The following is a 15868-nucleotide window of genomic DNA, read 5'->3' on the forward strand; positions in this document are numbered from 1 at the left end:
TAAACTACATAACTCCATTCTTCCCATTTTCCATTGTTAATATGTTTATTATTATTTATAGTAGTTGTTATGGACTGAATTTGTGCCCTCCCCTCCAAATTCATGTATGGATTCCTAACCCCCAATGTGATAGTATTTGGAGATGAGGCCTTTGGTAGTTAATTAGGTTTAGGTGAGGTCATTAGGGTGGGGTTCTCATGCTGAGATTAGTGACTTTGTAAGAAGAGATACTAGAGAACTCTCTCTCTCTCTGTGTCTCTGTTTCTGTCTCTGTCTCTCTCCACCATGTGAGAACACAGCAAGATGACACCTGTCTGCAACCCAAGAAGACAGTCCTCACGAGAAGCCAAGTATACTGATACCTTGATCTTGGACTTCCTGTCTGCATAACTGTGAGAAATCAACGTGTTTTATTTAAGCCATACAGTCTATTGTATTTTCTTATGGCAGTTGACTAAGGCAGTATCAGTAGTAGTTTTCTTAATTTCCAGCACCTGCTTCATCACTTTTTCAACTTCATTATCTAATATTTTCCTTCTGATTTTCTCCATTCTCTTCCTCTTTCTTGCCTTTCTCCTTTTATTTCACTTCAACTGCCACTTAATTTTCCATCACTTTCATTTTTCTTCATTCATTAATTCACCTTTTATTCTTTCTAATTTTTCCTTGTTTCCTTTTAATCACTTTCATTTTATTTTCCCCTTTTCCCCCATTTATTTTCATCATTTCCATTTTTCCTTCTATTCCCTCTTCATAGTTCTCTTTCCTGTGATTTATGTCCTTACTCATATTTTCCTCTCTTCCTCACTTTTTCATTTCCTCTTTGTTTTTCACTTCCTCTTTCTTTTCTTTCTTCTCTCCCTTTCCATTTTTCCTTTTACTGTCTTTTTCCTAATCTTCTTGCACAGTTTATTTTACTCCTCCCTACCTGTAGCCTCATTCCTTATCCCACTTATCCCATCTGTCCCGTCCCTTGTGTTATCCTGAAAGAACACGCCTGCTTTCCTTTATCTTTTTCCTGCAAAGACACCTCTAGGAGCAGATGTGTTAGGTGTAGGATTCAACGGGGCAAGAAGCCAGATGGTGAGCAGCCAGCTCTGGGGGAGAGCTCTTGTGACAACCTGACCCCACCCCCATACCTTTCCTGTTTTCCTCCTTTTTTTTTTTCTTAGGAAGGTGCCTGCATTAGAAATTCTTTTGCTCTCCTTCGAGGAAATGTTGCTGACGTCCCTCACAGGGTATTTTCCAGCCTGGCATTGAAAATTGCGGAGGCCGAAGAAAGTCATGGAATACACAAAAGGACCTAGATGTAATCACCCATTATTGTTTTATTACTGTTGTTAGGGTAAAATAACAGAATCTATCATCTATTGAGCTCTCGTATGTGCCAGATACATGCATCATATAGATGCATGCATCTATAACAATTTCATGAAGTAAGCACTATTGGTGACCCTATTTTGCAAATGAGATCTGAGGAGGCTAAGGGGGTAAGAATTGGCTTGAGGTCACAGAGCTGGTACCTGGCATTTCTAGAAACAGCATTTCTTCATGACAGACATAGTTTTCGTGCAGAGAATCACAGGGAGCAGTTGGGACAGAGGCACTTTTATGGGACTTCTAATCTTTGTGAGGCGGCATGATACGATAGAATCATGCAGACCATGTTTAAATCCTTGCTCCACCCATTCCTAGTTGTGGACATGTACTGTCTCATTTAATTCTCATGACCACTTCCTAGGTCAATTTCATAAGCAAGGGATCTAAGGTTCAGAGTTCATAGGCAACTTGTCCAAGGTCATACAGATCCGACTCCAAATATAAATCCTATATACTACATTGATGTGGATTTTAAGGATGAATAGAATTTCCTAGGCAGAGAAGGAAGAGTAAATTTTCCAGGCAAGGAGGAGGGAGGCTGTAGGCAGAATACAAAAACAGGGACACAAGCACAGTATTTACAGGGCATTGAAGAGACAGGTCTTTCTAGCTTATTCCCACATGCAAACTTGAATGAGTCACTTATCTTTGGAAGTGGAAATTCCTTTATATGTGAAATGAAGATCATATCTGTCCACGCAATTGTTGCATATTTCAAGTCTTATACTGTCAGACAAAGTAAGTTTAAAATGCAATATGTAAAATAAAAGGGACGCTAGTGAAATTATGTCAAATATTGTACCACATGTGTCAGAGTAGGGTGTATCAAAGAGGTTTTTTTATTCTTTATTTTTATTTTTTCTTCAATATTTTCCAAATTTTCTAGGATGGCCATATATTTCCATTCTATAATGGGAAGAATACTTTTATTTTAAAATATTAATGTCTATTCAGCTTTACTCATGTGGTTGCTTTAGGGATATTTAAGAAAGCATGAAGAATATCAAATATAAGATATCGATACTACTGTTACTTTTCTCCTCTTACTCATCTTTAGAAGTGAAAAAATACTGAAATATGACTCATCAAAGATTAATTTTCCTCAAAGTACTTTATTATATTTTGATTCTTTTGAAAATTTATAACCACACATATGGCTGCACAGATGCATATAAAATTTTTTCCTCTTAACTGTAATAGCTATGCTCTCATATCTATCTTCTTTGGCATTTACTATATGGAATTACTGAGGGCTCACAAACTAAGAAGATGGGTCAGCATGAGTTGGGGCAAATCAGGGATACCTTCTGGAAGCTGCGAGATTCAAACAAGGTGTTCAGGAGAATGCTGTCCTGCTGAAGAGGAGCTGGTAAGGAATATGATATGAGTAATGGAGAGATAAATAGCAAGATGCACATAGATAGGTTCTAAACAGGCTAAATCAGAGGGGACAGGTTACAAAATTTAAGACACAAGGCTGCAGTATTACAGGGTCTAGGACAATCATCTAGCAGAGGGTTTAAAGATCAGGAGTGATCAGTACAGTAGGGACGGTTGAGTCCCTGGAGGCCAAATATCCAAGGCCTAATTTCACTCCCTAGTCACTTTGTTCAAAGCCCCTCAACATACTGACAGTGAGAGGTGGGCACATATTGCAGAGAGAAGGGAAAGGATCTAGGCTTTCCTAGAGAAACACAGGCACTAGAAGCCTGTTAAGGACTTTTATTTTCACTTTTTAACAAATATTTTTCCCAACACTCTACTTATAAACCAGTTCTTTCCACCCAGGCTCTGACGCAACTACTCATGAGATTTCAGTATAAATCCTTTAACCTCTTTCAGCCTTATGCTTTTTATCGTTAAAATTTGAGCATTACTGCTTGCCCTTTTTTTTTCCCTTAGAGAGATCTTTTGAGGACTATATTATTTCAAGACTATTAGAGCACTTGAATATAGTAATGTGCTGTCTAGAATTATAGGTAGTAGTTATATCTTCCCATTAGGAAGAATTAGAGGTATCTGTCCATTTCTTTTCTTTTTATTAATTTTTATTGGAGTATAGTTGCTTTACAACCTTGTGTTCGTTTCTGCTGTACAGCAAAGTGAATCGGTTATACGTATATATATATCCTCTCTTTTTTAGATTTCCTTCCTATTTAGCTCACCACAGAGCATTAAGTAGAGTTCCCTGTGCTGTACAGTAGGTTCTCAGTAGTTATCTATTTTATACATAGTAGTGTATATATGTCGATCCCAATCTCCCAATCCATCCCCCCACCCAGAGGTATCTGCTCCTTTCAAGCATACTCACAAACAACTAATTAAACCAGAAGGAGGCCAAACACCATACATTAACTTTGAAAGGTGATGGATGGTGATGATGATGATGAAATTAACTGCCAAACTTTTTGAGATCTTGCCAATTCCCAAGACTGTTTTACCATTTTACATCCATGGACTAACTTTATCTTGCCAAGACCCTTGCACAATAGATATCACTGTTTTTCCCACTTATATGTGAGAAATCGGAGACTCTAAGAGGTTAAGAAACTTGTCTAAGACCTTGTAGCTAGTAAGGGTTGAAGACAGGATTCAAGCCCATGTAATCTGGATTGAGTGTTACAAGAATAGCATTGAAAGAAAATATGAGAGCAATAACATTGTATATAAAGTCATTTAAAGTGATCTCTTAAATTTCTTTTTTTTTTTTTTTTTTTTTTAGTTGCAGCATACAGGATCTTCATTGTGGCACACAGGATCTTCTTTAGTTGTGGCATGCAAGATCTAGTCCCCTGAGCAGGGATCGAACCTGGGCCCCCTGCATTGGGAGTGTGGAGTCTTAACCACTGGACTACCAGGGAAGTCCCTAAAGCTACCTCTTAAATTTCTAATTAAGTATACTTTAATTCTTTTTTTGACAAAGGTTTATCAGAAAAACTTATTTATGTTTACTGACCATTGTTAGAGACTTCAAAGGCTCATAAATAGAATCTGGAGAAATAATTGAAGGGAGAACATAGATTTACTGAATGTAACTGAACAAGATTTAGGAGAGGAAGCAGTGGGGAGTGATGGAGTTAATCTGCACACTTATGGACATATGAAATGTATTAGGTGGCCACTGATACAACAATGTTGGGTAACAAACTATGCCCCAAATCTCAATGGTTTACAATAAACGTTGATTTCACTCTCATATGTCTGCAAGTTCACTGGGAGGCTCTAGTTCATGCTATGGGTTTGTTCAGGTTGGCTCCATCCGTCTTTCGTTCCACAACTCAGGTTTAAAGAACAGTGCCTACAAGGGTATGATCCTCTTAAGGTGCAGGGCAGGAGTGCAAGAGACCAAGCCACACAGCAGTGGCTATGGTGCACATTACATTCACCTACATTTCACTGGTCAAGAAAATCACATGGCCAACCCCCAAGTCATTAGAGTGGAGAAGTACAATTTGTTCTCAGTGAATAATGACAGAGGTTGGGAAAGAAGGACAATAATGATCCAATACTACCGACTACCACAAAGAGGCCATCTGAGGTTGAAATACCTAACTGCTACTTAGTGAAAGGCCATATGACTATCCCTACTGGAGAGGGTAAAGACAATCTTAATAGGAAAGAAATATTAAACTTAATGGACAAAAAAATCACCACTGGGTGGTACTCTTACTCCAAGACTGCTTTTTGCAGGGTAGATCTGTATTCAAGTGGCAAAAGAGGAAATTTTGAATAGGACATATACAAGTTGAGTTTTTACAACTCAAGCTGTAAATACATGTTCATTTCTACTTCATGATGTTAATGTATGTGTAAAGTACTCAAAACAGTGCCTGAAAGAGAATGATGCTATGAGAGTGTGCTATGAGGATGCTGGTGATGATAAAGGTGATGACGATGCTGTCAAAATTGTGGGGTATTTCTTTTCTTTGTATATTTCCTTTCTCCTACTTTAACTCAACAACAGGTTCGGCAAGGTATCCCAAAATGCTTACATCCTAATGAAGACCTTTTCTAGGTTTCAGGTCTCATGACCAAGAGAGCAGAAAGTAATAACTTTTGGCAATGCTGGATATTTTTAGTAATATAATTTTGTATAAAGCATTAAGGGTGAGTTGCAAAGAGGTCTGAGGGATTTAATGAGAAGTGTGCAAGAAAGATTTGTCTGTCTTCCACCCGCATCATTTTAACTGTCAAATATAGAACAGCTTCTACTTAAAGGGACAAAAGTTGGAGGAGAAATTTGGCTTACAATTCTGGCAAAAGATATGGCCAAAATGACCCAATCTGGGAACAGCATTCTGTGGGCAGCTAAATAAACAGGTAATCTTTTTATTAACTTATTCAAGCAGGGTAAAACCTTAAAAATGCTGCAAATCCTGTAAATAATCAAAATAAATAGCCCGTGTCTCAAAATATTTACACAAATGCCTTTTTCCCTGAGACATCCCCACATAGCAAGAAAACAGAACACTTAAAAAACAAACAAAAAACAAACAAACAAACAAAAACGAGAATTAAAGTCAAGGACCTAAAAGCATCAGGGGGAAAAAAAAAATCCTGGAACAGTAGGGTTCTGTTCATCATGATGCTTTCTTTCCATCTGGAATACTACAGGAAAATCTGTTTGGAAAGAAAAAAAATCCTTCCTACTCCCTATCCTCATAGGTTTGGGATTAAAGCTAATATGATTTGTTCTTCACAAATGTATCTAATCAGAAAAGAGTCCAGAATACTGGAATGTCTGTTCTGACAGCCCTTGAAGACCACCCTGAGACAGTCAGAGAGTTAATGTCAGTTTCTCAAGTACACAGTTAGTAATAGAACAGGGACAAATGACCCAGATGTTTTTATTCTAAGTCCAGTGTCCAGTATTGAACTGGATTTAATATAGTTTTCCCTCCAGCTGCTTATCTTTGGGAAAATCACTGTAATGTTTTCATTTTCCTTGTCAGCAAAATGGAAGGACTAGGTCAGTGGCTTTGTCAAGGATGTCCCTTCCACTCCATTATTTAGATCCACTTCTTTTGAGCCATTCCTCATAGAGAAATGTTTCTCCTCCATGTTTTGTTATTTTATGCATCAGATTCAAAGACTTACAAGGGACTTCCCTGGTGGTGCGGTGGTTAAGAATCCACCTGCCAATGCAGGGGACATGGGTCCGAGCCCTGGTCCGGGAAGATCCCACATGTTGCGAAGCAGCTAAGCCCGTGCGCCACAACTACTGAGCCTGCACTCTAGAGCCTTTGCGCAGCAACGACTGAGCCCGCGTGCCACAGCTACTGAAGCCCGCGCACCTAGAGCCCATGCTCCACAACAAGAGAAGCCACCACAATGAGAAGCCCCGCGCACCACAACAAAGAGTAGCCTGTGCTCGCCGCAACCCGAGAAAGCCCACGTGCAGCAATGAAGACCCAGTGCAGCCAAAAATAAATAAATAAACAAACGAATAAATAAATAAATTTACAAAGACTTAACAAAGGAATCAAGGAAACCTGGGGGGAGGAAAACTTTTGAGAATACCTCCTATAACATGCTGAGCTACAGACAGATTTCTTACTGGTCTCCATTCCATTCAAGAATGAATATTTTTCTAAAAGAAAAGATTTTGCTGAAATTTCTCAGTGAAGTAGGCTTTGAAAGGCATCGTTGTAGGATGATGGAGCCATGCTCAACTGCTGAATTTAGATAAATGTGTTTAATAGACCATTGTTCAACACATGCTTTCTGGTGCATGAATCAGTACTTTGAGGTTTGAATCTCAGAGATTCTTTTTTTTGGTCATGCCGCACGGCTTTTGGGATTTTAGTTCCCCAACCAGGGATTGAACCTGGACCACCAGGGAACTCCCTGAATCTCAGAGGTTCTTACTTTCAATTTTTGGGAACTATTCAATATTTATATTTGTCTCTCTTAACCTTTAAACCTTTTTGACCCAATCTTCTTTCACTCTCTTTCACTGTGTTCCTTATCTAAAAACAGACACGTAAAGAAATCAGTGACAATCAACCTTTCAATAAAGATATAAAAGGCTTGAGAAATCATCTTGTCCCATTTTCAGACGAGGACTTTGAAAAAGAGCAATTAAATGACTTACTCAAGACTACTGTGAATAATCTCTGTTTGCAGGTTTCTACCTTCAGCTTCTCCCTGGTTTTCTCAGTGCTCCAAAACCCTCTTAGTGGCAGCTGTGGGGAAAGACAGACTCCTTAGTCCTCTCTCCTCCTTCCTTCAAGGACTGAAGAGTTTCATTATTAATCATTTATATATTAGTGCTACCCTGCCTGCCTCTTTATTAATCACCTCCATGGAATCTATTGCTATTAATCATCCGATGTGTGTCTGAGTACTACCGGTAATTATCTTTGAATGTTCATTACCCGTCAATTTAATTACTTGTTTTTCCCCAGGAGTGCAGACTGATTCAGGTCCCTGACTGTGGTGTGCGTGTGTGTGTGTGCATGTGTGCATGTGTGTATGTGTGTATGTGTTGCTTTTAGACACCAATCACCATTGCATAAAGTAAAACTATATTTCAATTAAGTATTCCTAACCTCTGGTCATCTATGAAACCATATACTTCTTGTTGAATGTGAAGGCTGAAAGTCAGGTGTAATCTATGATTCTCTTTCATTTAATCTTACATATTCTACAACAATTCTTTGAAGTCCTCTGTAAACAAATTGATGTTACTTCTTCAGAAATAAGCATTGTATGTACCTGGGGTATTTATTTATGTGTGTATGTACTTACTTATTTGCATTAATTGATGCTTGAGGGAATCAGAAAAGAATGACACCAAAATATGTAATCAGTTTCTGTCCACTCCTCTAAGGGTAACTATATAACAGAAAGGTCCATACATTTCCTTTTGGATGGGTGGGAGTAGAAAGAGAGTTGCTGTGTCTTAAGAGTATTTAACTCTGCAAAGGATGCTCAAAGTGTGCCTAGAATAAAATAACACATTTTTAAAATGTTCAGTCTTCTTTGAAGAGGGCATTTCACAGGAACCTACAGTCTTATGGTTAGGAGAAAAAGAAGGGGATGAAAAGAAAGAAACTAACATTTGCTGAATGCCTACATCTATTATTTTATTTCACTTTCCCAATGATAGCTCTTATGTGTAGGTTCCATTAACTCATGGAATTTGCCCAAGGACACGCAGATGGTAAGTAACAGAATTGGAATTTAAACCATGATGTGCCTAATTCTGAAATCCATGCTCTTGCCCCTGCATCATGCTGCCTCAAGATAAGATGTATATAAGTAATATCAGAGAAGGCTCAAATGTGAAAATTAGGTGAAGCGCAGATAATGTTTTTTTCTCAAACTCATAAGAGGGGTTCAATACTTCTAGATGGGTTGTTCAGAGAAAGCTTAATGGAGATGACATCTGAATTGAATGTGTAGAATGAAAAGGTCTAAGCAGCTCCGGTGTGTGACCTTGTATGTTCACTCCTTCCTGGAGTCGTAGGAGCCTAGGAAGGTCTTTATTCTCCACAGTACTTCATGAAGTCTGTGGTCAATTTTAGTATTGAGTGCTTTGGAATAAAGAGGCATAGACTTCTCTGAAGATATACTATCTTTTTGTTAGCTAGACATTGACTGGAGGAAGTGCTGTTAAAATACATACACATGGGGCTTCCCTGGTGGCGCTGTGGTTGAGAATCTGCCTGCCAATGCAGGGGACACGGGTTCGAGCCCTGGTCTGGGAGGATCCCGCGTGCCGCGGAGCAACTGGGCCCGCGAGCCACAATTACTGAGCCTGCGCGTCTGGAGCCTGTGCTCCACAACAAGAGAGGCCGCGATAGTGAGAGGCCCGTGCACCGCGATGAAGAGTGGCCCCCGCTTGCCACAACCGGAGAAAGCCCTCGCACAGAAACGAAGACCCAACACAGCCATAAGTAAATAAATAAATAAATAAATAAATAAATTTAAAAAAAAATACATACACATGCACACACACACATCCCCACACGCAATTATTTAACATACTTGTGTTCTAGGAAGATATTTCTCTTTTCCTCACTACTATACTTTTACAACCACTTTATCCATTTAGTCACTATTGATTTATTGGATGCATCCCCTCTATACCCAGCACTGTCCTATCCACTTTGAGATTTGCAGAGATGCACTTTAGGAGATATAAGACATGGCCCCATTTATCAATAATCAGAATTTACTTTGAGATATAACAGCTGTAGCTTGCATTTATTTTCTAATTTATTTATTTTATTTATTTATTTTTGGCTGTGTTTGGTCTTTGTCGCGCACATGGGCTTTCTCTAGTTGTGGCGAGCAGGGGCTACTCTTCGTTGCAGTACACGGGCTTCTCATTGTGGTGGATTCTCTTGTTGCGGAGCACAGGCTCTAGGCGTGCAGGCTTCAGGAGTTGTGGCGCACGGGCTTAGTTGCTCCGTGGCATGTGGCATCTTCCCGGACCAGGGCTCGAACCTGTGTCCCCTGCATTGGCAGGTGGATTCTCAACCACTGCGCCAGCAGGGAAGCCCAGCTTGCATTTATTAACTTTATTATATGTCTGGAACTATTATAAGCCCACTTCTGGATTTGTTATCTCATTTAATTTGTTCAGTTGAGAAGTTCAGTTAGAAGTTTGATTTTTCCTCACATCAGAGTACTGGGCAGATTAGTTAGTTGATAGGGCTTGTTATGAGTCGATGAATTGGAAATCATTTTCTAAATTATAAAATGCCATATGGACTTAAGGAAAGTGTTGGGAATTTCATGTAGGGTAGGTGGGTAATTTGGGGGGTAGGCTCAGGTTAGTGAAAACTTTAAAAAAACAGATAGCAGAGTACAGAGCTTGGATTATGAATCCCTATTTACAGACGGGGTATTTAAGTCTCTGAAAGGCCTAGTGACGTGTTCAAGTTCACATTGCAAATGAGTTAGGGAATTATTCAAGTCTTCTGACACTGGGTCCAGTACCCTTTCCTCTAACCCTAATACCACTGGCCAAGTATACAACCAAGCAAAGAGGAAGGCTAAACAGAGTGCAGAGGGGTAGACTAGAGTCTCAGTTATGGGTCAGCAGCATTATACGCTGTATCCCCACTACTAATACCCAGAGATGAAAATTAGGGGCACTAATACTCTAATACTCTAGTATTAGTATTAGTATTATTCTAATACTCTAGTTTGTAGTTTGAAAAAAAGAAAAATGAAAACAATGGTATTTTACACGTCTAGCGCACCTACCATGTGCCAGGTGTTGTACTAGATGTTTTGCATATTATTTTTTCATGTCATTCTTTTGACAACATTGTAAAAAAAGTACTTTTATCCCCATTTTATAGATGGAGATAGAGTGGTGACCCAAAGTTCCACAATGGGACAACTGGGAAGCAGAGATTCAAACTCAAATATGCCTGTATCCAAAATACATTCCATCTCCACTCTATCACTGTGCCTTCATTCAGGTGGAATAAATCTGTTATATGAATTGTTCTCCAAAGTTCATTATTTATTTTTCCCAAATTTGATCATAACTTCTTATCCAAGGGCTAAGGAACGATTCTTAACTGTTTGGGAGGGAACTATTTTCAGGGCAAGATTACAATTTCCTTTGCTTCTGCTAAGAAGTATGTTCTTTCTTCAGTAGGTAATTCCACATGACTTCTGAGCAGAGAAGAAGCTCTGGATGAAAATATTTATCGAAGGTCAGATTTTGATGTGATGATGCATATCCCTGGCACACCCTTAGGAGGTATCTTCCCTTCTTGATGTCAGTGGGGTTCTGATATTTTATTGGCATTTGGCAAAGATAGGTGCTAGCAAATTGTTGTTTAAAAGTCCGGCCTAATTTGGAGGATTCCTTAGCATAAACCCAGGAGTAATTCATTCTATGATCTGGGAGAAGTCCAGTGTGCCTTGGTTTCCCTTGTATAGTTAGATATTGAAATTTCAATCCTTCATGGAGAAATTGAACACCTTTCATTGAATTATTTGTTATTGTAGTTTTATATGTTTTTATTTGGAGCAGATAATATCCAACAGCCTCTGTTTAAATGATGATTATGTTTTGTGCAGTGGAGGAAATGAATTCCCTTCCTCCCAGAATTATCCAGTTCACCTCATTTTCTTCTCATCTTGTTCTTATGTCGACTATTTAATTGAGATGTTAAGGTCCTTCACAGCTCTGAGTGAAAATTTTTATTTATTTATTTATATTTTTAATTAATTTATTTGTTTTTTTTAATTTTCATTTTTTATTTATTTTTGGCTGTGTTGGGTCTTCGTTGTTGTGCGTGGGCTTTCTCTAGTTGCAGCGAGTGGGGGCTACTCTTCGTTGCAGTGCATAGGCTTCTCATTGTCGTGGCTTCTCTTGTTGCAGAGCACGGGCTCTAGGCCCATGGGTTTCAGTAGTTGTGGCGCACAGGCTCCAGAGCACAGGCTCAGTAGTTGTAGCGCATGGGCTTAGCTGCTCTGCGCATGTGGGATCTTCCCGGGCCAGGGTTCGAACCCGTGTGTCCCCTACACTGGCAGGAGGATTCTTAACCACTGCGCCACCAGGGAAGCCCCTCTGAGTGGAAATTTTAAACCAGATTTCTCCATAGACTTGGGAGCTAGTAGCGTTTGTGAGATGAGGCTAATCCAATTACCTAGGATGAAAACTCTGGAGAGAGAAGAATTTCTAAACTGTGATGTTATGTCCAGTGTTCTCTCTTTGTTAAAAATAAACGTTTCTAACTTATAGGCTCTTTGAGTTGGTCACGTAATTGAGAGAGGAGAAAGGAGATGTCTTTTTTGGAAGCTGAAGTGGAGTGCGTAGCGTCGCATAGTTATAGTCACCTTCTCTTTATATATTTTCACTTAACTAAAAAAATGGTCTTGCACTTACATTTATAATTACCTGAGAATTTGTTACCCTTTCAGTTTTGTTTTATCGTAGACCACTTTTCATAGCATAGTCTCTTTTAAGAGACTCTGAGCAGAAAAAACAAAACAAAACAAAAAAACTTAGGATACCTATCTTTACAGATGAAGTAACTGAAGTAGAGGTTTAGATGCTTTGCTCAAGACCACATAGCAAGATTTAGTAACAGAGCCATAAGGAATAGAATCCTAGTTTCCCTGTCTGTATTTACTCCATTCTCCACAAGGTTACTGAGTTGCTTTTCTTAGTTTCCCAATCTGATAATATGCACATTTCATTATTTCTGACATTCATTTATTCAATTTGTTCATTCAGTGTTATTCACTCAGTTGATGGACTGAAGACTATATCGTTGTGCCAATCTCCCTCCATCATTCTTATAAATGCATATATCTATGGGGATGTATGTATATGTATTGCTGATTCACTTTGTTATACAGCAGAAACTAACACACCATTGTAAAGCAATTATACTCCACTAAAGATGTTAAAAAAAATTGAAAAATAATTGCATATATCTGTATTGATTAGGGTTATTGATTGTAAGTTTACCCTGGTTAACGTAAGAAAAGAAAAACACACTGGAAGAATCTCTGAGGATATCTCAGAGCATTAGATTTGGGAATAAGCAGGAGGCAAGGAACTCTGGAGGAGAGGTAAAAATGATAATTTCACAAAAGTGATACAGATAAATTATTCAAAAAAATCAGAGAATGGAGAGAAAAGACATCAAGGCAGCTGTGGGTAAATGAGGAGATGCTTTTTGGAGGAGATGGCATTTGAGCTGATCCTTCAAAGATAGGGAGGATTTATATATTTTGAGACAGAAGGGGGAAAAGCATAATTTTTGTACGAATTCAAGATCACTTTTAGGAAACTTGATATATGAACACCTGAAATAGCTGGATGATGTTGGAAGGTAAGTCAGTACGTGATGAAAGGTCAGAGTGAGGGATATCAACTTTACATCAGTTGCTCCACATTCAAGCTCATTCTGACCAACTTGGGTCAAATATGGCTATTTTGCATTGTTTATTTTTTTCCATCTGTTTTTGTCTCTTCTTGCCGTCATTTCTTCGCCCATTGTATGCCTTTCTTATTGTTCTTCCTCTTTCCTTTCTTTAAGCCCCATTTACCTCTTCTTCTTGCCCACTGACTGTCCTATGATTGTTGGTCTTATTTTTAGGCTATTAACATTGGTATAAATATTACATATTTTTGAGATCCACTTATGGAATGACAGGCTGTGCAGACATACTCCCCATAGAAACTGGTGAAAATTATTGAAAAAAGAAAACATTCAAAGTCTCTGGAAATGGTCCAAATGGCATATAGCAAATGTAGAAACATATATTCAAGAAAATCTACTAAAATTTGGTAGGAACAGTGAGAATCCATAGTATCAAAAGCAAGACTCACTCACTCCCCACTCCCAGCTCAGTGAAACAGAAACTGGACTTTAGACTTATGCTGTCAAGAATACAGGACTCCATCTCCCCCAGCTCCCAGCTGAAGGGCTATCTTCCCAAGGGGAGCAGTATGTGAGCATTTTTCATCCTGCCCCAGCTACTTGCTGCTGAGGCTAAGTTCTGTGTGAGTGCAGCCAAGTGGTGACTTCTTTCTTCTTCTGTTCAATCCCGACTAATGGCATGGAGGCTCTACTTTGGACAGGTATCACTAAGAATACTGAGAAGCCAATCTTCCTTGTCCCAGCTTGTAAGGCAGTGGTTCCATGCTGAGAGAGGCAAGCCAAGAAGACCTGATGCTACTTCCATTCCTATCCACTGAGCACTCAGCTCCTAAAGTGGGAAGTGTAACTCAGAGAGAAGCACAGCATTGCCCCAATCCCCAGCTTCAGAGCCCTGGCTCAGAGATTTTGCCTAGGGGAAGAAGCAGGCCTTATAACAGGTAGTTCCTAATCTCTTCCCAAAGGAACTGACTTTATTTACAAGAGAGTGGGGAATTTCAAGCTCAAGAGCTCTCACAAAAACAGTGGAGCCAATGTTCACTGCAGCACTATTTACAATAGCCAGGACATGGAAGCAACCTAAATGTCCATCAACAGATGAATGGATAAAGATGTGGCACATACATACAATGGAATATTACTCAGCCATAAAAAGGAATGAAATTGAGTTATTTGTAGTGAGGTGGATGGACCTAGAGTCTGTCATACAGAGTGAAGTCAGTCAGAAAGAGAAAACAAATACTGTATGCCAATGCATATATATGGTATTTTAAAATGCGGTACTGATGAACCTAGTGGCAGGGCAGGAATAAAGACGCAGATGTAGAGAACGGACTTGAGGGCACAGGGTGGGAAGGGGAAGCTGGGATGAAGTGAGAGAGTAGCATTGACATATATACACTACCAAATGTAAAATAGATAGCTAGTGGGAAGCAGCTGCATAGCACAAGGAGATCAACTTGTTGCTTTGTGATGACCTAGAGGGATGGGACTGGGAGTGTGGGAGGGAGGCTCAAGAGGGAGGGGATATGGGGATATATGTATACGTATAGCTGATTCAGTTTGCTGTACAGCAGAAAGTAACACAACATTGTAAAGCATTTATATTCCAATAAAGATGTGAAAAACTAACAAAAACAAAAACAACAACAACAAAAAACTAGTGGAGCTTGTGATGGATGGCAGTTGGGAAGATATTGTTAGACTCACTGGAGATATAGGCTAAACTGTAGGCCAGAGAATTATAGAAATGAGCCAAATGGAAATTCTAGAGTTGAAATGTACAATAACTGAAATGAAAAAATCACTAGATTGTTAGGTGGATTAGAAGACTTAAAATAGATAAGATGATTAAATTCCCCAAATTGATCTACAGATTCATGCAAGCTCTATCGGTATTCCAGCTGGCTTCTTTGTAGAAATTGACAAGCTGATTCTAAAATTTGCATGGAATTTAAAGAGAACCAGGAGAGCCAAAACAATCTGAAAAAGAAGAGCAAAGTTAGAAGACTGACATTTTTTAACTTCAAAACTTACTGCAAAGCAACAGCAATCAATACAGTGTGGTATTGGCATAAAGATACACATATAGATCAATATGATAACAGAATTGAAAGTTCAGAGATAAGCCCATGTGTCTGTGATCAACTGATTTTCAACAAGGATGCCAATGGGAAAAGATTAGTCTTTTCAGCAAATAGTGGTGGGAAAATCAAATAAAGAATGAATCCTAGGACTTCCCTGATGGTCTAGTGGTAAAGAATCTGCCTTCCAATGCAGGGGACGTGGGTTTGATCCCTGGTCAGGGAACTAAGATCCCACATGCCGCAGGACAACTAAGCCCGTGTGCTGCAACTACTGAGCTCGTGCACCTCAACTAGAGAGCCTGCGTGCCGCAAATTACAGAGCCCGTGCTCCACAACTAGAGAGAGAAAACCCACATGCCACAACTAGAGAGAAGCCCGCACCATAACGAAGAGCCCACGTGCCGCAACGAAAGATCCCGCGTGCTACAATGAAGATTCCCAAGTGCCACAACTAAGACCCAACAAAGCCAAAAAAAAAAAGAATCCTTATCTCACACCATAAACAAAAATTAACTCAAAATGGATCAGAGACCCAAA

The sequence above is a fragment of the Balaenoptera acutorostrata genome, chromosome 6, assembly GCF_949987535.1.
Source record: "Balaenoptera acutorostrata chromosome 6, mBalAcu1.1, whole genome shotgun sequence".
Lineage (NCBI taxonomy): Eukaryota > Metazoa > Chordata > Mammalia > Artiodactyla > Balaenopteridae > Balaenoptera > Balaenoptera acutorostrata.